Source organism: Desmodus rotundus, chromosome 1, assembly GCF_022682495.2.
Source record: "Desmodus rotundus isolate HL8 chromosome 1, HLdesRot8A.1, whole genome shotgun sequence".
Taxonomy (NCBI): domain Eukaryota; kingdom Metazoa; phylum Chordata; class Mammalia; order Chiroptera; family Phyllostomidae; genus Desmodus; species Desmodus rotundus.
The window spans coordinates 103,185,385-103,209,408 of NC_071387.1; the positions used below are offsets into that span (position 1 = coordinate 103,185,385).

Consider the following 24,024-nt stretch of genomic DNA (forward strand, 5'->3'; position numbering starts at 1 on the left):
GCTTCTGTCCACACTGTTATCCTACCAAGGTGGGCAACATGGTGGACACTTAGAAGGTGCTGGCTGATGCATTTAATTCTGTTATGGAGCTCTCTCTTTAGGCCCTTTCACATCCTTAAACAGTTAAAGAAAAAGCTGTGTAAATGGACATGCCACATCTTTAGCAAAGCTTTTTTTATGAAATGTAATATTATTTAATGGTTTTTGTCAGTCTGCCATTTACATGTATTTATTAAGTACCTACTGTTTTCCAGGAAGTATTATGGGAACTGGGGACATGTTGAATTGGCAAAGAAGCAACGTACATTCTAGTAGGAAGAGATAAAAAGATGCTTGCAGAAAAATTAAGTAATAAACATGAGATCTCAGGGGCAGGAGATTGAGGGGAGAAGGGTGCTTTGTGAAGGAGGACGAGCTAACCTGAACTGTGAAAGCTGGTGTGTGCTAGGCTGTGGTGATGATGCCGGGGGGAGCAGAGGCCATATCATACCAGCAGGGCAAGGAAGGTGTCTGTTGTCAGTTTTATGCAGCCACTGATAGGGAGACCATGCTGTATACAGCTACATGGAAATCGTATCCTGTGGTCTGTCTCACAGTCATGTACCACAGAAAAGGAAGGTACGAGGAAAATATGAAAAAAAATGTAAGTATGCAAAGGAATGCAAGTTGCATGTGAAGAAAGCGATAAGCAGTATGCGTGGCTGACGTGGTTGCACTCTTTTCTGTGGAACAAGTCAGGGGAAGAAACACTGGGTCAGTGAAGTGTCTCATTTCTTCCTTTAAAAAGCTGGGCATATATAGTCTGTCTCTTGGCTCCTTAAAGGGAAGAGAAAGGCTTGTTCCTTGCCTATTTGAAATTCTTGGCTAGTTTTCTGGTTTTGGACAGATCAGGGTTTGTTTTTTTGTTTTTGTTTTTTTGCTTTGTTTTTTTTTTGCGAGCCTGTATCCTTTATTTTATCTGTCAGGTGGCTCAGAAATGAGTGATGATGGTGAGTGAGCCATGGACCCTCTGGAGCTTTTACAACACATTCTGCAGAACCAGACATCTCACCTTCCATCCACTTGTGCTCTGGTCACAGGGATGTGCTCTCTTGGGAGTTATAACAACTTTACTCTGAATTATTTTTGTAAGACGATGTCTTATTCCAAAAGCAGCCACAGGGCAGCTGTGTTTTAAATGAAAGTGAAGGGAAATGGTTCTGTTCGGCAGGTTTTGTGGCACTGCTGGAGGTCACCAGAAAATCCTGTAGGTCATTGTACACCCATAACAGGAGAAGAAGAAGGCTGGATTTCCCTCTCACCATTGTAACGTTAAGCCCTTGTGGGTTAATTTAAAATTCACTTTTTAATTTATTCAGCAAATACCTAGTGAGCACATACAATGTGTAAACCATCATGAAAAACCCTAGAGACCAGCTTTTGTCTTGTAAGAAATCACATCCTGGTGGGTAGTGAGAGACAGGCACATTCCCCAAACAAGTCCACAATCAATTATTTAATTGCAAGTGGGTTAAATGCTGAAGTGAGAAGTACAGAGAACCAAGTTAATTTAAATTAGGAAGATCCAAAACACAGCTCTTTTTCTTCACTCCTGTAATTCCACAGTTTGAGACATAGGAGATACTTGCCAAGAACAGTAACAACTATTTGAGTGAACGAATGAATGAATGAATGAATGCGTGGATGGTATGAAGACATGCCCAATACAAATATTCCTGTAGCCAAACTGACATTTATAAAATGGGATACAAAATTGAGGCTCCTTTCTTTTTTTCAGGTATTTCTGATGGAATTAACTCACTTTGTTAGAACTTTCAGAAATCACTCTCTCTTTCCCTCTGATTTTATCCCTTCTTACATTAATGTTTCCTAAGTTCTCTCCAATGATGGTGAAATCCAGTCTCATCACAGTTTTCAGAACCGGGTGGTTTTCAAAAAAAAAGAAAAATGCAGAGCAATCTGCCTTATCAGTATCTCTTCCAATTAATGTAATCTTGTTTCTGTTATTTCCACCATATTTTTCAATCCAGCGAGCCTCATTACATTTGCAAGTGCATTAAATTAGAGCCTCTATAGAAGGAGAATGATGATTATCAGCTAATTTAATTAAGTTTCTACATTTGCAGCATTTAATGATGTCTGCCATTGTTGTTGGGGATTCTTACATTGGCTCTAGGTAGAAATTAGCACTGATCCCATGTAAAGTTTATGTTATCAGATAAAACTTGACAGCTCATTGAGGTGCATGTTCAGTAATTTTTGAATCTAATCAAAATTGATTTATGTGCAATCAAATTACAGGAATAAAGAAACAGCTTCACGTAATTTAGTTGCTGATTATAGTGTTGCCTGCCTCTGAAGTCACACCAATGTGCATCTCTGAGTTTTGTACCAACATTTCATCAAGGTCTAAAATTCTGTAAGGTTTTTTTCTTCCTTCTTTTTTAATTTTCAAATTGCACAATGGTTCAGTACTCCCGATGTTCTGATACAGATCAGATTGAACATTTATGCCCCTTGAGTTTTGTGTTCTGCTCAGAAAAAGTTGACTGGGTGTCCTTTGTGTTGGGCACAGCACTAGGTCTAGATAGCTCCTCAGAATAGGAGGGTAGGTCCATGGAATGGAGCAAAAGCTCAGCAGCTGAGTGCTGAACTCGGAGGGAGATAATTCATTCTTCCTCTTCCCCTAAGGATTCTTAATGAAGTCAAAAATAAGCACACAAACCCAGTGGGAATTAAAGAACAGAACTCATTTTTATTACCCATGAGGCTACCTTGGAAATACTGATTTTGTATTTGTTTGAAAGACACTCATTTAATCATCATTTTCTGCCAGATACAATTTAAATGACTTTACAAACACAAACCTTCTTAATTGTCATAATAACTTAAAATCAAGCAGTTATTACCCTCACACCCCCAGTTTAAAGATGAAGATACTGAGGCACAGAAAGCTGGGGTATTTTTCCCAAGGCCCCCAGTTGGCATGTGACAATGTTCCGGTCAGGTGGTCTGGCCCTAGAGTCCATGCTTCTAAACATGATGCCCTGTTCTTTTTCCTCAAGAAGAAACCAGCTGTCTATCACTAAACACCCCTCATCCCGACCACCACGTCTAGTCTAGGTCATAGACATGGCTGAGAAGTATGGAGGACACTGATCCACCTCTCACCATAGAGGAATCAGATCCAGAGAGGTGGAACATGAAGCTGGCCTCTAGAAGGTGGGGCCCTGCACCCTGTCCTAGGTGTGCTTACCTGTCCTAGGTGAGCTTAGGAAACAGATCAATAGAAAAACACACATTGTTTAGAGGTAGCAAGGAGAGGAGGAGAGGGTGAGGGTCAGGACAAGGACTAGGGTGGGGGGGGGAAGAAAAGAGAGAGAGAGAGAGAGAGATTGAGAGAGAGCACCCATCAGAAAAGAAGTCTTTCCAGCCCTCATGGGGTAGGTTGGGTGAGGATGAATCCTGGACTCTTGCTTCCCAAAACAGTCACAACACAGAGGAGACTGAAGTAAGTTTCTCATTTGTAGTCAGGGGCAAGTATGCAGAGGAAAGAGATTTTGAGAATCGTTAACACCTAGACTGTGTCTTAAGAATCCATGACATGTGATAAATGAAGTGAATTTCCAGAAAAATACAATGTTTCCTAAATAAAACAAAGGCATGGTAGTGGGAAGGGTCAACTGTTTGTCCCATGAACCTGGATGGAGGATGGGGATTTGGTGAAAGATGAAGCTGGAGCTGCACTGTGAATGGACAGGTGTGTCCCACAAGGCAGGGATGATGTTTGAGTAAAGAGGAATGTCTCAGCGTTAAAGGAGGCCTGTCAGGAGACATTTAGGCATTCCATAACACAGAGTAGCTTGAAAGATCACTCTATGAAGTAGTCATTCCCAACCTTTTTCTCTTCAAGGCCCAAGCTAAACTTCAGTAAAACTGACAACAGCAATAAAAACATGACTGTGTGCAATGTGTAGTGTCCCCTTGGGTCCATAGGGCATCTGTGGGTTGCTGTTTGACCATAAATGTGCAGGAGTTGACCAGGCTGCCTTAGTGGTTCATGAGGCAAAGTTCCCCACCTATGGGAGAAGAGGTATTGTTCTGAGATATCGGTTGCATGATCCATTCTTCCTCTTATGGCTTACGTTTTCTGTTCAGCTCACCTGTCTCTCTGGAGGATACTCTTAACACTGTGTACTTAGGTATAGGAGAAGTAAATTTTGCATCTTGTTCAAAATTTTGTCATGTTCCTATGAAGGGCTCATTGATGGCAAACTCCTGGGGTTCTCCAAAGACCGGGGTGTGTTCTGACAGTGGGATATGACTTCATTTTCATAGGATATGGATAAGCATTTCGTTGAGCTTTAAGTATGTGTTTTTAACATTTTATGTTATTTTTCAAATATACAGATATAAAACAGTCACGAACACCCAAATACCCACCACCAAGATACTATAATTACTATTTTGGGGGTATGTATTTTATCACATATCTATCCATTTATCCATATAGCAATCCACCATGTCTTGGTTTTTATAGTGAGTTGCTGACACCAGCACCCTTCTCCCTTGAAAACTTCAGGATGCAGACCTCTAACAGAGTGCCCTATTTATTTGCGGTTTGTTTTTTTAGGTAAAAATATATCCATACTGGAATACACAGACCTGAAGCACACCATTTGATGAGGTTTGACAACTGTGTACTCTTGTGTAACATGAACCTCTGTGAAACTGTAGAAGCATCATTCCCCAAAAGTTTAGGTATAATTTGTATGTGTATTTGAAAAATCGTTTGCACACTAAACCTATGATTTCATGGATAGCTTAAATTTAAAAAGTGAGTATATGTGTATGTGTATATGTTGGTTTGTATACATATATATGCATGCACATAATCCATTTTGGATACATAGTGTAGGTGGGATGCAGATGTGGCAAAACTGTAAGTGTGCTATCAGTACACCTGTATTTGGCAATGACAGATGTAGGGAAGAGGTAACCTGATCCTATTAGCGTTGTCTTCAGAAAGAACATGGACATATAAAATGTGCAAGACTACACTGATGTAATGTCCAAAATGAATGGAACAAAACACACTGTTACTTATCTAATTCAGGACGTTTAACAACTTTTGTTCTGAGAGTACCAACAGCTGCAATTTGTCAAAGTCAGCCTTTATTTACATTTTATTTTTAAGTACTCATTAATGTCACAAATACTTGAGTTGGGATCAGCTGTCTTGCCTTCAAAAATAGGTTGTGCTTTCATCTTTTGACCCCAAACACAAACATGAAAATCAACATTAATTGGCAGGATGAATGAGGGTGTGGAGGGCGGGGGTCTCTCTGCAATATTCTTAGAGTATTGAGAGAGATGCTCACAGCCCCTTAACTAGAGATGACAACTAGATTTTAATTAACAGCAGGTGAGTCTTGTGGTCAGCCATCTGACATTTAGGTGGATCACACAATAGCCTTTCCCTTTGAACCACATTTATTTCTAGCTTAATTAGTCCTTCTGAGATAGCCTTGCTAATAGCAACTGCCTCTCCATTTAAGATCCTTTAAACTAGACCTTTTGTTTATTTATTTTTTTATTATTCTCATTTTAGTACTGGTTTAATGTTATAAAGGGTCTGGGCTAACTCATTTTAATGACCTCTGCTACATAAATGCTAATTTTACATTTGGCCTTATTTCTGTAATTTTTTTTTGAAGACCATTGCTTTTAGAAAGGACAAAAATGGAAAGATTAAAGCCCTTAGTGTCATCTGCCTGAAAAATCCTGTGGTTTCTTCTGACAGGAAGAAGGTTTTCAAATCCCTCCTTGGTCTAAGCTTCTGTGCTTGACATCTCATTACTTAACTTGGCTGTTTCAGCTTCACCTTCACCCAGTTAATTAAGCAACTCATTGAATGTATTATTCAGCTTTGATTCCCCATCCATGACAAAGAGAGATGTGGGTACTTCTTCATTCTGCCCTCTGCCACTTCTTCTTGCCTCTTCTTTCTCTTCTGCACACACCCAAAGAAAGAAAGAGAAAGGAAGAGAGAGCAAATGTGAGAATATTATTTGCTTAATCAGTCCATTGGTTTCCAGATTTGATTGGGGTGTGTTTTTTTCCACATTTTAAATTATTTTATTGTTATCAATTACAGTTGTCTGTATTTTCTCCCCACCTCTCTACCCTACCCCAGCCAAACCCATGTCCCTCCCCTGCTTCCACCCTCTCCCTTGGTTTTGTCCATGTGTCCTTTATAGTAGTTCCTGAAAATCCTTCTCCCCACTATCCCTTCCCCCCTCCTCTCTGGCTATTGTTAGATTGTCTTTAACTTCAATGTCTCTGGTTATATTTTGTTTGCTTTTTTCTTCTGTTGATTATGTTCCAGTTAAAGGTGAGATCATATGGTATTTGCCCATCAGCAAATGAGTGGATCAAAAAACTATGGTACATTTACACAATGGAATTCTACACAGCAGAGAGAAAGAAGGAGCTTATACCCTTTGCAACAGCATGGGTGGAACTGGAGAGCATTATGCTAAGTGAAATAAGCCAGGGGGTGAGGGTTTGTTTTGTTTTAATAGGACTGTACTTGAAAGGAGCTGGGGTTGACAATGGAGGTGATAAGAGCTGTTATCTTGAGGATAATGATGGCATCACTGTGCAAGGCACTGTTCACATGATCTTATTTAGTAATCACAACAGCCCTATGAGGGAAGCACTAGTAATAGCCCCACTTTACAAACAAAGCTAAGATGTGTTGTTAACTGATTTATTTATATCTCATAACTAATTGGCATCAAAAGTTTAATCTGACCTGTAACTACCTGATCCTTAACACTCATCATAACAAAAGAATCTCTGTTAGATATCTGTGTATTTGTACTCAAATTTATGTTCCTAAAATTGGTGGGTTGGGTTTATAATGAAAATTTCATGAGAAGGATGTCCAAATGGTAGGTTACCTATATCTTTTGGTCTATTAATGATAAATAGAGAAAGTTGACTTTCCTCTAGGGCAGTGGTCCTCCCCTAGGGACATGTAACCAAACAGCTATAACATATAACCCTTTGTGTGTGCATATTAAATTCCATTTAAAAATGTTTAACTGTACCCTGTTGAATATATATGGATTTGGTGGGGAGAGGGGATGCACTTGGACTTAACTAGTTGGTTGTTGACTTGGCTGGAAATAAACCAGAAAAGACATTTAATACAGATGAAAGTAGAAGAGGGGGATGTTGGATATTGGAAGGATGGTGCGTGTGCAAAAGAAGAGAAATAAACACTAACATGAAAAGGCAGATAGAAATTTAGAAGGTCAAAGCCATAGTAATTGAAATAGACTTTGGAAATTGTGGATCTGAGAAAGAATTAGAGGTTAAGGGGTAGGAAAATAGGAAGATAAGGAAGAGGAAAGAGACAAATAGAATAAAACCAAAAAAAGGTGTGTGCATGTAAAGAAAGGTAGAGAGAGAGAGAGAAAATTCACCTTTAATGCATATTTAAGGAAAAGGAAAAATGTTGTCAATAAAATAAAGTAGAAACAATTTTTTTAAAACTATCTTATTATGAAACTTAATTTTAGGGGCAAAGCCCCAATAAAAGGGCAACTTGTGTAGAGAGGTGGTTAAAAACAGGCAGAGACATCATGTTCTTTAAGTTACTCTAGTTGTTACTGAGCAAACCCTAAAAGCCAGGTACAGATCCTAGGTGAGGATCCAACATGGAAAAAACAAGTGAAAGGTCTTGCCTTCACAGAGCTGAGTCTAGTCGATGCAGAGACAGAAAAATAAGCAACAAGGTCAATGATATAAGTGCAATAAAGCAACCAAAACAGAGAGAAATGGTAGAGCATTACTGGTGGAGGGGCAGAGCTCATCAGTGAGTTCATTGATGAGCCGGCATTCGAACTGACCTGAGAATGGAGAGAAGAAGCCAGCCATAGGGGTGTTCCAAGCAGGAGCTTCGCAGGTGCAATCGACACCCAAAGTGGGCACCAGCCCACTGCATTTGAGAAGCTGAAAGAAGTTCTGTGTGGCTAAAAAGGGTGAGCAAGAGTAGGCAGGGACAGCATTAGAGAATGGGTTTCATCCTCAACAGGATAGGAAGCCATTGTTTGTGTTATGTGCTGTTCGGTCAGCTCTAACTCCTCACAACCCAGTGAATGAGGGATGTCCTCATTCCCTCATTATTGAGGGAATGTCCTCAGCTGCTCTGCTCAGCTCCTGCAGACTCAGGCTGATGGCTTCTCTTATGGAGTCAGTCCATCTCATATTTGTTTTCCCTCTTGCCCTGATGCCTTCCACTTTTCTCACTATTATTGTCTTTTCCCGAGAACCTTGCCTTCTCATGACGTGTGCTAAGTAGGATAGGTTTAGTTTTGTCATTTTTGCCTCCAGTGATGTTTTTGGCTTAATTTGCTCTAGGACCCACTTGTTCATCCAATAAAGTTTCAAATAGAGACATTCCATAGTTTGATGAATTTCACAAGGTTACACCCAAGTTTAATTTCTGTTTTTGCTACTTGTTAACTGCACATCCTGAACAGAATTATTTCATCTCTCTGTGCCTTAACTTCCTCCTCCCTGATGTGCAGATAATAATAAATCTTCTGTGTTTGGTTGCTTCAAAAGTGATGCATGTGAACCACTTGGTGGGAGAGGGATGCCTGGCAAAGAGTCAGTATTCACTGCAAGTGAGCTAAAAATCAAAACAACAACAAAAGGTTTAGGGAACCTTGGACCAATTGTTATCAAGATCTGAAAAACAGATGATCTCAGCTGTGTGGAGAAATAAAAAGACTTCATAAACTGTATGGAGACCAGATGTCTGTTTTATCAGTTATCTTGCTGAGATCATAGTCCTGTGGTTATATGTTACTGCATTCCTGTGCCTACGTGTCTGTGGCTGCTATCCTCACGCAGAAAGTCAGTTTGTGGAGGAGACCAAGACATAACACCTCTTGCCACTATGGATGGATTTCAGCAGAACAAACAGAGGCAAGAAAGCTGCCTGGCATGGGTGTTTCGCTTGAGGTATTCCTTTGATGATGCTGTGCCCACAGGACACCTACCCAAGCTCCTCTCAGCTCAAGTGCCTGCCTTCCAGGCCTTCCCAACCTGGAATTTATTGATAAATCTTAAGCGGCCTGGAGACCTGTGACCTCAGAGAGTAACTTAGGCTGACTTTAATCAGTGATGGCTCTTTTTTCCCCATTATATTTGCTATTACCAGAGCAGATCATTTTTCTTAAAACAGGTTAACGTTGTACAAAGGGACGGGACCATTTGAGCTCTCAGACAGGAGGCTATTGGGAAATTGTAAGCCTCCAGGATAGGTTGAGAGCTTCCTGCTGTTCAGGGTCCAGGTGGAGGTTACTAAAAGTGAGGGGGGTGGGGAGAGACAAGATTAGAACATAAATTCTTGGTGTGTTTTCCTGGGGTTGGCTAGTTTTTCCTCCAGGGGCGTGCCTTTTCTCAAGCCTTTGGGAGGAGGTTGCAGGTGGATGCGCGCCTCTTACAGATGAAGCTTGTGACCCTAATATAGACCAAGGCTATAGATACAGAAAGACTCTTCTTCCATAGATAGGCTGAAAATGTTCTTGAGTTTTTAAATCCACAGTTTTTTCTGTAGCCCGGCTAGAGAAACATGTAGTTACTTGGTTTCAAGGCAATTAGTAATGATCAGTAACCACTGTAATTGGCCTTGTGTATTAGTGACTTTAAAATCCAGGCTCTGTGTTAAACTCTTTATGTGCATTTCTCACATTCACAAACTGCATGTGTATGTTCACACATAGTTACACCAATTATACTGATGGAGGCCCAAGATGGTTCAAAAAGCTAATAAATGATAAATACTGTATTTTGTTGTGCATTCATTTAATCCTCCATTAAGAACAATTTCCCTCCCTGTGGACTATGTTACAATTTTAAGAGAATGGTGGTAAGTACAACAGGAAAGAAGATTGACCGAGTAGTTAAGATCACCAGCATTTGAGTAGAGCAAACCAGGTTCAAGTCCCAGAGCCCAGACTTGTCAGCTTTGACCTTGGGCAACAGCCCTGAACTGTCCAAGTGTTTTTTGAAAATGGGGAAGATTATTGTGCCTGCCTCATAGAAGTAAGGAAAATTTTATGTTTATTTCAATAATATATACTTACCCAGAATGTTACATGCATTATATATCATTATTGTTTTTTAATCCCCACCTGAGGATATATTTCCTGATGGTAAAGAGAGAGGAAGGGAGAGATAGTATCACAGATAGATAGAGACAGAGAGACAGAGAGAAAGAGAAAGAAACACTGATCGCCTGCCCCCCATGTGCACCCCAATCAGGGGTCACACCAGCAACCTTTGGTGTATGGATGATGCTCTAACTGACCAAGTCACCCATCCAGGGCAATATATAATATATTATTATACATTATACAATGCTATTAATATATAGCAATACATACAAGATTTTATGATGGATAAGATTATATACCTATAATATAATCACTAATAATGGCTTTTTAGAAGACTGTTAGCTATCGTTAATACCCTTTCCTTTCAGGAGCTGATGACCTCATGGAAGAGACAGGCACATATAAAGTGGAACACTGGAAATACAAATCCTGACAAAATCAGCCCCCAGCAGAGGTGCAGGACGGGAGTAGGGTGCCAGAAAGCACAGTCAGTTCTGGGTTGGTGGGGCAGAGGAGGAAGGGAGATGCACTTGGGTAGCAGGCGATGACTGCATGAGCAAAGATGGGTGAGTGGGTTGAGGGGACACAGGGAGCTAAGATTCTGGAACATAAAAAGCGTTTATGGACAAATAGATTCCAATGGAGTATAGGCTCTGGGGAGGAAGTTTGTAGAATATGAGTCAAGGAAAGTAGGTAGGGTTGGTCAGAGCATGATTTGTAATTTAAATAAATCCAAGTCTCCTCATGCATTTGCCAATTCAGAATTATTTTCAGGTAATTATGGTACCTGAAAAAAAAGGAGATTTATTTCTACTTTAATTATTTTTATATCTTACCCAGCATAAACTATTTTAATGCTCTTGACAAACCAAGCTCATACATTTAGGCCAATATGTAATTCATCTGAAGAGAAAACAAAGTTTTTTTAAGCTTTAATCCTTAATGAACATACTAGAAATCAGACCGATTTCTGTTATACTTGATCATCTGAAACTCACAGATCTGGGAGTCAAACAAACAAGCAAATAGCCCTGGCTGGTGTGGCTCAGTGGACTGAGCGCTGGCCTGCGAACTGAAAGGTCACTGGTTCGATTCCCAGTCAGGGCACATGCCTGGGTTGCAGTCCAGGTCCTCAGTTGTGGGGTGGTGAGAGGCAACCTATTGATGTATCTCTTTCTACTTTGATGCTTCTCTCCCTCTCTGTCTTCCTCCCTTCCCCTCGCTCTAAAAATAAATAAATAAAACCTTAAATAAAAAAGAACCAACCAAACAAAAAACCAGCACATAACATTTATCTTTAAGAGACTGAAACTCTAAAGCAGTCCCCAGATAACTGGTTGTGAACAACCAGGAACTAAACTGAATGAAAGTTCAGGCACCAGGAGAACATTGAAATACGCCTGCATCTCGTTGAGAACAGCACAATCTGCAGCATTTACCAGGAGGGCAGGGAATTCAAAGGTTATTAGAAGCTGGGAAGTGGTATTGTACTGAGTAGCAATAACAAAATCAACCTTTCATGCTTTAGCAAGTGAAGGCAATGAAATACATTTCATAGGGATTTTACTAAGAATGGTTAAAATGATAACTTTTCTGTGTTTAAGGAGATCAACCTTCATGATTTCGAAAACTCAACATTTTTTTTTCTTACCTCAATCCCAGTACAATATGAACGACTGAGATACTTAAGACATCCTAAGGGGTACGCTAGCTTTCTGGTGCTCTCTCCCAACACAGTGTCTACCTCCTATAAAGTGGATGGGCCTGGCAATGCCAAAGAGAACGTAATCAAGTCCTCGAAGGGGATATTCTTTTCTTTTTTCGTTTTTTTGTAGTCATTAGTGTTCTGGGATTTTTTGAGTCAATTCTGTTATTATTATGATTATTATATATTGGTTTTGAGTATACAACTCAGTGGTTAGACAATGAAGGGGATATTCTTAATTCTTGAATTGTGGGTAAGAAACAAATGACATGTTCTGCAAGTAACCATGACATCCAGGAAGGAGGGAGAGAAAGCAGAGCATTGTAGTTATCCTAAACTGACTGTGTGTACACACACACTCACACACATACATGCATATGCAGATACATGTATATATACACACATATACATATACTTATGTAAGAATTGGTACAAGTGTTGTGCACAGAGAGTTGCTAGTAAATTTCATGTCATGGGAAAGAGCACACTTTTGCTTTTCCTCTGTATTTCATTTTTCTGAAAAAGCTTACATGGTTATTTATCTGGTGATTTCTTAACTCACTCTTGGGAATCAGATGTTCAGAGTCCAAGTGTTTAGACTTAAACATTTACTATAATAAAAAGTAAACATTTATTACTTATGCATTAACTCGTAGTCCTATGCTGTCAGACTTAGAAATATTTTGCTGGAAGCTAAACCAAGAAACCCATTCCATGTTCTTTGATGAATGAAGGGATGTGCACAAAGACTGAGTTACAACAGTTCTTTCCGCCACAGCAGTTTGTGTCATGTTTAACCCTCTGACAGCATATAGTCTGCACTTAGCATTACCTCTTCCTGACACCCATTCCGGAGAATAGAACATTGACAGAAGCAAAGAGACATCCGTAGCTCTTACAAGTGCACATTGGTTTAGTTTGAGAACAGCCATTCTGACCATGTAGATTGCTTAAGGCTGTCAACAATAAGGTTTGATTTGCTGGAACAAAGAGTTGACACCTTATTCTTGGAAGGTGGAAGGGGCTACTAGCCATTTTCTACCAGAGAGCAAAATGCCAAACCCAGGTCTCAGGGACAGAAAATATTGCTTCCCAGGAGATGGTGTTTGACAAGATGACTACCACCCATGTGGACAACGTGAATGTCATCTGCCAAGGGGAGTGGCCTCACCCAGCAACCAATACAGCCTCGTCAGTGTCTCAGACCTGAGCCACTTCTTGGAAACTGGCAGTTTCTCTCTGTGTATGCAACAGGTGACATAGTTTGCTCAGCTCTGTTGAACTTCAACCGTGCTGTGCCTTCTCTGATTGACATAAATCTTGCCTTGACCATTGGATGTCTTTGTGGAATATCTGATTCCTAAGAGGAAATTAAATGTTCAATTGAGTGGTTTTATTTAGTCCTTGTGTTAGGGTCCTTACAAGAGTGGTGGATGTTGAGATAGGCCATCTATCAGCACCAATTCCTAGAAGACCAGTCCTTTCATTTATTTATTTATTTATTTAAAATTATTTAACTTTAGAAAGAGGGGAAGAGAGGGAGAAAGAGAGGGACAGAAACATCGATGTGAGAGAGAAACAGCGATCAGTTGCCTCTCATATGTGCCCCAGGCAGGGACTGAACCCACAACCTAGGCATAACCGGGAATCGAACTGGCAAACTGTCACTTTGCAGGAAGATGCCCAACCAACTGAGCCACACCGGCCAGGTTGAGACTAGTCAGTCCTTTTAGAAACTGCATCTTTGTTTGCATCCAGGGAATCATGTAATGGACTGCAATAGCTGTGACCTTAAGAATACAGGCAGTGTTTAGAGTCATCATATATTGAGAAGGAAAAAGAATTACAATAAAATTCTGTATATAATGCACAGAATTGTGTGTAATTAATATATAGCTATAAAATTAAATTAAAAACTGCAACTGTAATAATAAGCATTCTGACCCCTGACTATGTGACGGCACTTCACTCACTGTATCTCCATATTCAGACAAGCCTGAAGGTATCAGGAAAAATTAACCCATTTTCTCAAAGACAGCAACTGAGGCACAGAGAAGTTGCCTTGTAAAACCGTGCACCTGTGAAGCAGAAGAGCCAGGGTTTGGAATGAGGTAGATTCACTCCTGAGGTTTCTCTCTCACGTGTTTTGACCGGCAGGTGGAAGTGAAGTTGCAGTGTGCCTTCTCCTTACAATTCCACTCGAATAATCATTGCGAATGATGTCACTGTCTCAGCAGAGCCCCATGCGCACTCATCTCCTCCAGAGGCCAGGGGACCGACCGACTAGGCTACACTCTCTTATTTTCTTTCTTACTTTGAAGTCTTTAGATCAGCAATTTTCAAACTTTTTCATTTCATGGAACCCATAAACTAATCACTAAGATTCTGCAGCAAACCAAAAAAATAAATTTTTTGCCAACCTCGCAAAAAGAAAAGTATAATTTTAATCCATTCGCACCAAACAGTTATTGATGTGTTGGCTGTTGTCATTTTTTAATTTGACAATCTAAGGGAAAAGAGGTCAATGCCCTGGACTAAATAGTCAGGTATTGCAGGTTTTAAAAATGCTTGCAGCACTCGGGTTGAACCTTGCTGCTTTATATGGACCCTGTGGGAGGCAGATACATTCAAGGTGTATCAGGTATAAGAGACCTGAGAAAACAAGGGTGGCCCTATAGAAAAAAATAAAAAGCTTCCTGTAGGAGACACCAACTCCAGTTCTGGCTTCTCTCCGGCTTGATCTTGAACAGGATTCATTCCCGTGGGCATCGTATCAAACCAGTATGTTCCCTGCTTTGGCTCCTTCTCGGGGTCCTTCTAAGGCAAAGATCAAAAACAAACATTAATAACACCACAATTGCAACCAAAGCCCAGAGGAGGTGAGGCGATAGGCAGGAAAAGAATCACGTTGGTAGTCATACTATTCAAGTGGAAGGCCAAGTTTCTTTTTGGAAGGATCCTGATTGACTAATAAGTTCCAGGTGGACTGGATTGGGGAACACTTGCCTTTCTGCAGCCCTCTTTCCTGATCTTCAGATCAGTTGCTTAACTGGAGTGTGCTAAACTTCAATTTGATAATTGCATCCTCAAATCCCTTAATGAAGGTGCCTATCGAAGTATAAATAATTACCCAGTAATTTCATATTTGCAAACTCCATCCTGGCTGTTTATGCTCTACCTTGGTTCCTATGGGAGGTTCAGGGGCCCACCTCAGTCTTTTCTAAGTCAGGGGAATTTCGGAGCCCAGAGGAAGGCACCTGAACACAGTCCCCTACCCAAGGAGGGCGGTTTCACCTTTGCTGCTTCCCAGCACTGGGCCTCTGTCATTTTCTCCTGCTATTTATGAATCCCAGGCAGCACGGCCTTCAAGCTTTGGGACTGGGGAGGCAGACATCTATCCGCATCAGAAGTTCTGCCCTGAGGACTTTCAAGCCCAATCGCCAGCCTCTGTGACTGTGACAGATCGCTGTGAGGCTGGCTTGCCGGCTCCCACACGTGCTTCCTCCTCCATAATTTGCTTGTTGCTGTGTCCACTTTAGCTCATGGAGGGCACACACCACTGGCCTGTTAGGCTTCTTTCTCCATCTTCCCTCTGGTTCCTATTCTTTAAATATTCACAAGAGCCCATCAAAGGAAGTGCTGGGGATCATCCAAGACGCTAAAAGCCAAAAGCCAAAACCAAACAAACTTATAAGATTTGGAAGCTTTCGTCCTGGTGCTTCTCTGAGTCTACAGCTGCTGCGGAGAGGGTGTGTACAGATGCTGGGGCCTGAGACAAATGAAAAGGGAGGCAGCCAGGTGGAAAGCCAGGGCTTCCTGGGCTGGCACTTTTCTCCTCCCTCTGTTCTTAAGCACACTGACTTGTTGAGAGAGTTTGCAGCCGACAGCTCCTCCAGAAATATTATTCTTAAATGCTGCACTGAAATTATTCACCTCATGTAAAAACAAGTGCGATTTACATCTAATATGGGTAATTACTTTTACAGTTAATTAAAAGCGCTCTCATTACACTCCTGCTGTGATGCCGATGCATAGCTCATATTTGCAAACAGACCCTGGGTTTGAGTTCACCTCCTGACACACTGCTCCCACCTGAGGGGCTCAGCCCTCCTCTGTATCAAATTCAATTGTGCTGAGCCAACGGCCCTGGGTTGCCAGGGCTCCTGCCAGCTTGCTCTTGTCCCCTGATAACCAAGCTAAAAAAAAAAAAAAGGATATAGAGAACAAAATAATTCATGGTGGTGAGGGTGTTATCCCCAGAGAAAAAAGACAAACTTCCGGATGAGTGCCCTGCTATCGCTGTTTGCATGAAAGCTGGGCTTGGGAATTGTTTTGTGGTCTTTCTCAGTGCTCAGATCTCTCCTGCTACTCCCTCTCAAAGAAAATACTTCCTGAACCCCCTTAAAATTCCTCCAAATGTTTATAAAGTCAGCAACTTTGCATTTTGACCTAGCCAGATAAGGTAGATTTGACACTGTTGGTTGAATGGATTTATGTTGAGATCTTAGTTTACAGACTTCTTTTTGCCATTTGTATGATTTCAGGTGAGATAGCTCTTAAATTCTTGGTTTTCCTCACATTTAGATAGAAACCTTAGTGTTTTCAGAGTAAGCTGCGCCTTGAAACATGGGTCTCTGTCATACTGAAACTTCTTTATCATGTGCTAATAAAATGCCTTCTCGAATTATCACATTCCTGCGAAGTAATTAAGGCTTATTAATTAAAACACATCGTCATTTGAGACTGAAATTCTGCAGGAGCAGAAAGATTATATTTCAAGAAGTTTACAGACCCAGTGAATTGGATGGTCCAGTCTGTTGCATGGAGCTTTTGATGTTTTGTGAAGTTATTTGCTTCCATCTGCTGGCCACATGTGCTATTGCAGGGGCTGAGCCACTGTGAATGGATGCATGCCAGGAAGTGGGTAAAGTCAGTCAGTGCACACGTTTTAAACTATTCATGTATTCAGGTGACATTATTGGAACCTTGGTCTTTTCAGTTGAATACACAGGCTGAAGAATTAAGCTGAAAGGTGTGCACAACTTCAAATTTGGACCAACTATGGTTACAAGACAATGCAGTCATTCAATTTTTTTTAAAGTTGAATCAAAATCATTATCCTTAATTAAGGTAACTAAATTTAGATCAATGATCTAAATATTTAGATTAAAAGATAATATGTGGTGCATAGGAAAACATAAAATACGTAGCAGGTAGGCCAGATGGATTTCAACCCCTCTCACGTCTTTAACGGTCAAAGCCAGGTCCCTACCCTCTCTCTGAAGCTCAGCTTTCTCTTCAGCCAAATGGAAGCACTGGGCCAAATGGTCCCCATGGCCTTGTGGCTTACATTTATTTTTAAAGCCTGCATATTTATGAAGGTCACATACACACACACAAAGAATTCAGGTTGTAGTAAATCACCATTGTATTCCAAGCCCAAGAACTTAAACTTGTATTGGTTGGCTTCTTTTAAATTAGAAACAATTGTTATTCTTAGAACAATAGGAAACTTAAGCATCTAAACTATCAGAAAAACTGCTGTAGGGAAGAAAACCATTTATAACTGAAGGAGAGCAGAATGTGCCACTCCTTGGCATATGGATTATTTGGGGGTGATTATTTTTCAGAAGCTGCAGACAAAAGAGAAGCTCTGAAAGCAGAGTAGAAGTTACTCTTTTGTAAGAGAAATTTGTATTTATAAGGGAAATCTCCATTTGTAAGGGTGCCTCTCTTTCTGTACCAGGGAAAGAAAGGATGATTAAATCTCTAGAAACTCTCATCTTTGGAGATACAATAACTTAAATCTGCAAAACGACCTTGCCCTTGTTTACTGTGGTTTTTCCTGGTAACCTCCCATAATTGGCCTCCATGCAATATCTTTTGTTTTTAGCTGTAGATTGCTTCTGAGGTGATGGCTTGGACCATTTTGGGAGTTACTCAATTTTCCTGGCTCTCTCTAATTCATAGAGGAGGTATATATGTTAGTAAACTTCTGTTTGTTTTTCTCCTGTTAATCTGTCTTATTATGGGAGGGAGTCTTCAGCCAAGAAGCTGGAAGTGTAGAGACAAAATTATTTTTCTTATTGTAGGTAGCTTTGATTCAAAATTTAAAATGTGATTCTGAATTCTTTTCAGAGTCAAAATGCACTTTTTTGTGATGTTATAAGCTGTCTTGCCAGAGCATGTATTTTCTACTTGAAGAGAAAGAGGAAAACACTTGGATCTCACCCCAGGAGCAGGGTGGTTGATCATAAGGCCGATTTGGGCTTGTCAGATGAATCTTTGGCTGTGCCTCCGCCAGGTCCCCAGAGATGACTTAAGCTGCAAGTGGTTCCTGTGAAACACTCTCTGGGACTCTGTGAGTACCCGGGCCGAGAACAATGCCGCGTCTAAGATGCATGGTCCTTCCCCCGCTCTCGCAGCAAATGTAAGCACCCTGATCTTTCCATTGCCCTTCCAGGACTGATAACTGAAATTATTAATTTAGAGGTTCCAAGGACTGTCTTCTGAAAACACAGGGACCAAGAGCACAGCAGACGGTGGCTGCCTGGCATTTCTCGTTAAAGGGCCTCTCTTCTCCCTCAGCATGGATTACATGGGGTGGTCTCAGGATAACACCTTCTTTTTCTTGGAGATAAGTCGCCAAGTCTCAGGCAAAAGAGGTTTGTACTGGAAGATTCTTGTGGCTCTTGACTAGTTCCCTGTGGCATCTGTAAAACAATTTTCACAAATTTAGTGGCTTAAAACAACAGAAGTGCATTCCCTCATAGTTCTGAAGACAGAAGTGTGAGGTCAAGGTGTCAGCAGGGCTGTATGTCGGCCACAGCCTGCACGGGAAAGTCCTTCCTGCCTCTTCCAGCGCCTGGTGGCTGCCGGCGCTCCTTGGCTTGTGGCCACATTACTCTGTCCCTGCTGCTGTCTTCACATGGCCTTCTCTTCCTTCTACCTCTTAAGACAGTACTTGTCATTGGATTTACGGCCCACTCAGATAATCCAGGATGATTGCTTCTCAAGATTTGTGATTGCATCTCAAGTTTTTAAATTACATCTGCAAATACTCTATTTCCAAATAATAACACATTCACTGGTCCAGGGATGAGGATCTGGGCATACCTTTTGGGGGGTTACTATTCAACCCACTATGGGCTCCTACCTTCTGAATCCTCTGGGCCTCCTGGATCTCATTAGCAGACATTTCTCTCCACCTGTTCATGGAGACCTTTCACTCTCGGGGACTTCAGAGCTGTGAGTGACGCTGATCCACAGTCCAGGGGGATGGTGTTCCTGCATGTTGGGCATAAATAACCCTGACCTACAAAACTCCTTAGAAACAGCCAACACGCAAGTGTGGAAGAAAAGCAACCTCTCTCGGGAGAGAGGACAGCTTCTGAAAAGAACAGACACACGAGTGCTTTGATGTCTGAAAGCCTGAAGAACTGAGAAGCCTTAGAAGAGAAAACTTTAAAAATAGAATGGTTTTTAAGTTCTCCCTACTCCTCTTGGAACCAGGTCTCGCAAAGACTCGTGGAGGATGCCATCAGTGACAGCTGACATTGATCAGTGGCTTGCCACATGCCAAGATCCTTGCCTCACAACAAATGAGGCCATTACCATTGTCATCCTTATTTTGCCGATAGGGACAATGAGGCACAGTCTCACACTAGTGTGGCAGAGTCCAAGCAGTGTGACCCCCTAGCGCGTGCCAAAGCCCATTTTTTGCAGCGATTGAGTCACTGTTCAGGGTTTTCTGGCTGCAGAGAGAATGGCTGGCTTCTGTAGGGAAATCGATTCCTTGGTGATAAGTGCATGGCTCCAAATTCGTATTTAGCACGTAAGTAGTTGAGCTGTTTTCCCAGCAACATCTTTGAGTGGGACTGGAGCATTTATGCAGCTACACTGGTTCAGAAAAGGTCAGGTGGGAACCCATCTGGAGACGCCAGCTCTACGTGGAGCGATTCAAACAATAATTTGTTCCCGCCAAAGTGACATTTTTCCAATTTGAGTCTAACATTGTTCAGAAGCAAGTGCCGTCCCCTGGGGCGCCTCCCGTGCAGATCTGCAGCGGATGACAAACCAACAATATCATCTAAATAAAAAATCCAGCTTGGGTTTAGTAAATTAATCCTGACAAGAATAAATTGAATAATCTTAGGGCTATGGCAAGAGCTCTGATGCTGCCAGATGGCTTTTTTCCATTGCTCGTGCGGGTCCTCAGTGGCAGATTAAAAAGAAAACCCTGCCTTTGGTTTATTGATTTTTGTTAGGTAGTTGATTAACACCTGCCACTTCTGGTGGGTAAATCAAAATCAGATATGGACCTATTCCTGCAAATTCAACATATTTTCACTTGAGGGAAGAAAGGAAATGCATGCTTCCCCTGGTTGAAACAACAAGGAAAGCCCCAGGGAGCTACCCTTCCTCCTTGTTTTTCGATGGCATCCTTAGGTTTAAAAATAATCTGTGCTTTTTATCACTCCCATACGGAGTTAATCTCTGCTTTCTCTTCATGGTTCTTAGAGGATGAATTCAAAGAGTGTTCTTAGGAAGAGCAAAGGACATTTCTCTGACTCAGTGTCCAGGGTCAGTCAGAGACCTCAGCCCTGAAAATAGGAGCGTGAGTGAGAAAACCGTGACCTCGAGTCCCTCGACTGTGCTTTGCGGAATCTTCTTAACCTGCTCAGGCTGCCAGGACAAAATACCACAGACTGCATGGCTTCAGCAACAGAAATTAATTTTCCCGCAGTTCTGGAGGCTGGAAGTTTGAGATCAGGGTGCCTCCATGGTTGGGTTCTGGTGAGTGCTCTCTTCCTGGTTTGCAGACGGCCACCTTCCCCTTGAGTCCTCACATGGCCTTTCCTCCATGTGGGCCTCCAAAGAGGGAGAGCGAGCCATCTCTGGGGTCTCTTTTCTTATGAGGGCACTAATCCCGTCAGGTCAGGGCCCCACCCTTATGACCTCATTTAACCTTATTTCCTTAGAGACCCCTCTCCAAAACGTAGCCACACTGGAAGTTAGGGCTTCAGCCTGTGTCTTTGTGGGGGACATAAATATGCAGCCCACACACCTGTGAAAATGTGGATTCTGATTCAGGATATCCGGCATGAAGCCTGAGACACTGCGTTTGAACAAGCTCCCTGATGACAGCATAGTTGCTGGGGGGTAGACCCCACTTTGAATAGCAAGTTCTGCACATTACTCCTATGTAACAGGTGAGGAAACTGAGGCTTTGAAAGGTAGAGACTTGCCTAAAGCTGCACGGCTATTAGCTGGTGAAGTCACGCTTCGGGGGCTGGAATCTGACACCAGGATGGGGATTGCTAACTAGCCATACACTGGCCTAGAGCATCTCAACCTTGAGCCCACAGCAGAATCCCCCAGAGGGCTCACTAACATGCAGACTTCTGGCCCCTGGCCCAGAGTTTCGGACTCACTGGGTCTGGGGTAGAGCCCGAGAATCTGCATTTTCGACAAGCTCCCAGGGGATGCCGTGCTGCTGATCTGAGGCGTGCACTTAGAGAGCCTGTTGGAGCTGCACTTTTTCTCTAGAAGGTTTGGCTTTAGGTGGCCCTCCCTCCCCACAGCAAGGGGAGCAGCGGGACACATGGCCTGCATTACCCAGACTGGCTGGCCACCTTGAACAAAATAAATGAAATTGCCCGAGAGGAATGGAAGGTGCCGGTGTTAGGAGCCTCTTCTAGGTACAGACTTAGGCTCCAGGGTGAGTTACACAATCACTCATCTCAATTTTCATACAGTAAAAGCTAACATTGCCAACCGTGTCTCCTTGTCTGGTCCAGGGCAGTTTAGAGGCAAGTACGATCCGTACCTCGCACCGCTCCCTCCCGGCACCCCACGGCGCTCAATCACCGCTCACTGCGGCGGCCCCTCTGCCAGTGTGCAAAGGCTCTTACAAAGCAAACAAAATCTTCACCTTATGATATAGCCCCATTTCATTCCACTCTTGATTCATACAGATCTAGAATTTGCTGCACTTGATAAATCACCATGGTGATGGCCTTCCACTTTTTCAACCCTGTTCTAATGACACATCGCAGAATAAAGCCAACTCCTTCTTGGTGAGAGAATAGACTGAACTTACCCCAGGCTGAGCCACTGTGGTTTGCAGACCCCAGCACCATCTTGCCACACCTGTAGTCCCCACCTCTGGAAGGCTCAAAAGCTCAGGCCAGAAACCTAGGAATGGTCCCTGACCTTCATCTTATCCTCACAGTCCTCGTGCACCTGTCAGGACATCTGATGACTCTGTCCGGACTCTGACCCCCCACCCACCCTGCCACTTCACAGCCACCATCATCTGAAACCTGAATGCCTGGGCTGGTCTCCTCACTGGTACTCTTGGTTCTCAGCGGTCTGTTCTGTTAAAACTGCAGACAGATCACGCCTGTCCCCTCTTCAAAACCTCTGAATGAAAACAACAAGTTCTCATGAACACGTGGAGTACGGGGCACTGCTGGTGTCCTGCTGGTAGGGATGTAAGAAGGGGCAGCCACTGTGGAAAACAGTGTGACAGCGTCTAATAGAATTAGCTGATGATCCAGCAATTGCATACCTCATCCGGGCATATATGCAAAAGATTTGAAAACAGGGACTTGAGCAGATATACATACACCTGTGTTCCTAGCAGCATTATTCACGACAGCTGAAAGGTGGAAACTACCCAGTGTCCTTCGATGGATGGTTGGTGCTATGTCAGGAATGAAATTCTGATACATGTTACCACATGGATAAACCTTGGATGAACACATTATGCTAAATGAAATAAGCCAGACACCAAAGAGCTAATATTATATCTTTCCTCTTATATGAGTGTTATAGACTGAATTATGCACTGCACCCCCAGTCATAAGTTGAAGCCCTTAACCTCCAATGTGACTGTATTCAGATATAAGGCTTTTCAGAGGGCAATTAAAGGTAAATAAGGTCATGAGGGGTGCTGATCTGATAAGTCCTTATGAAAAAGGAGGAGGCACCACACACCTCCCTGTCTCTCGGTGCGGACGGAGAGGAGACCACATGAAAGTTCATGAGAAGTGAGAAGGTGTCTATCTGCAAGCCTGGAAGAGAGGTTTCACCAAGACACACTCCTAACAGCACTTTGAATTTGCATGTCTAGCCTCCAGCATTGTGAGAAAATAAATTTCTGTTGTTCAAGCCACTCAGTGTGTGGGATTTGATAGGGCAGTCCTAGCAGACCAACACAGGTAGTCAAATTCACAGAAACGGAAAGTAGGGTGTGGTTTCCAGGGGCAGAATGGGGGCTTGCTCTTCAATGGGGTCAGAGTATTTGCCTGAGATAACGAAAAAGTTCGGAGATGGATTTTGGTGATGGTTGTACAGCAGTGTGAATGTGCCTAATGCCGCTACAGTGCACACTGAAAGATGGTTAAAGAGTAAATGCTGTGTGTGTTTTATCCAAATAAGAAAAGAAGGAATTCTGACTGGTTCTGCACTGATCTCATCTCCCGCTGTGGTCCTCATTTACTTCCCTCCTGCCACAGCGGCCTCCATCCTCTAGCCTGACCGAGTCCCACAATTTGCCCTGAGATGCCCCGTCTCCAGAGGGCCCCACGGCCCATTCCCCAACTTTCTTTATGTCTCTACTCAGTTTCTGCTTCTGTTTATAACTTAAAATTTTATTCTCTTACTTTCAGCATTCCCTATCCTCTTCTCCCTGTTTTATTTTTTTCATAATACGTATCTTCTTCTAACATAGCAAACATTTATTGATATTTCTTTTCACTGTGTGCTTTTCTAACACAGTGTCAGAAAAGGGCCCTCTATGTGTTTGGCGTGTTATTGAGTCCCCCGTGCCTAGAGCAGGGCTTGGTAAGCAATAGGTACTGAGTGCTAATTTTTTGAATGTGTAAGTGAATATCACAGTTGCTTGCGTGAGTATGTCTACTGTTCCGTCAAACTAGTGAGTTCCTTGAGGGTAGAAACCATGTTTTTTTTTTTTCACCATTACGTTCAAGAGTAACAAGGAAAAAATGCATTAAAAAGTAGGTGTGCAATAAAAAATGACGGATGGATGAGTGCATGGATAGATGATGAATGGACGGGTGGATGGTGGATGATGGCTGGACAGATAGACAGACAGAT

General features: G+C 42.2%; 1 protein-coding gene across 1 annotated transcript in view; it reads left to right on the forward strand.

Moving 5' to 3' along the window:
* Positions 1–24,024, forward strand: part of RBFOX1 (RNA binding fox-1 homolog 1) — a 2,121,844-nt gene that overhangs the window by 1,182,804 nt on the left and 915,016 nt on the right. The window lies entirely within an intron of this gene.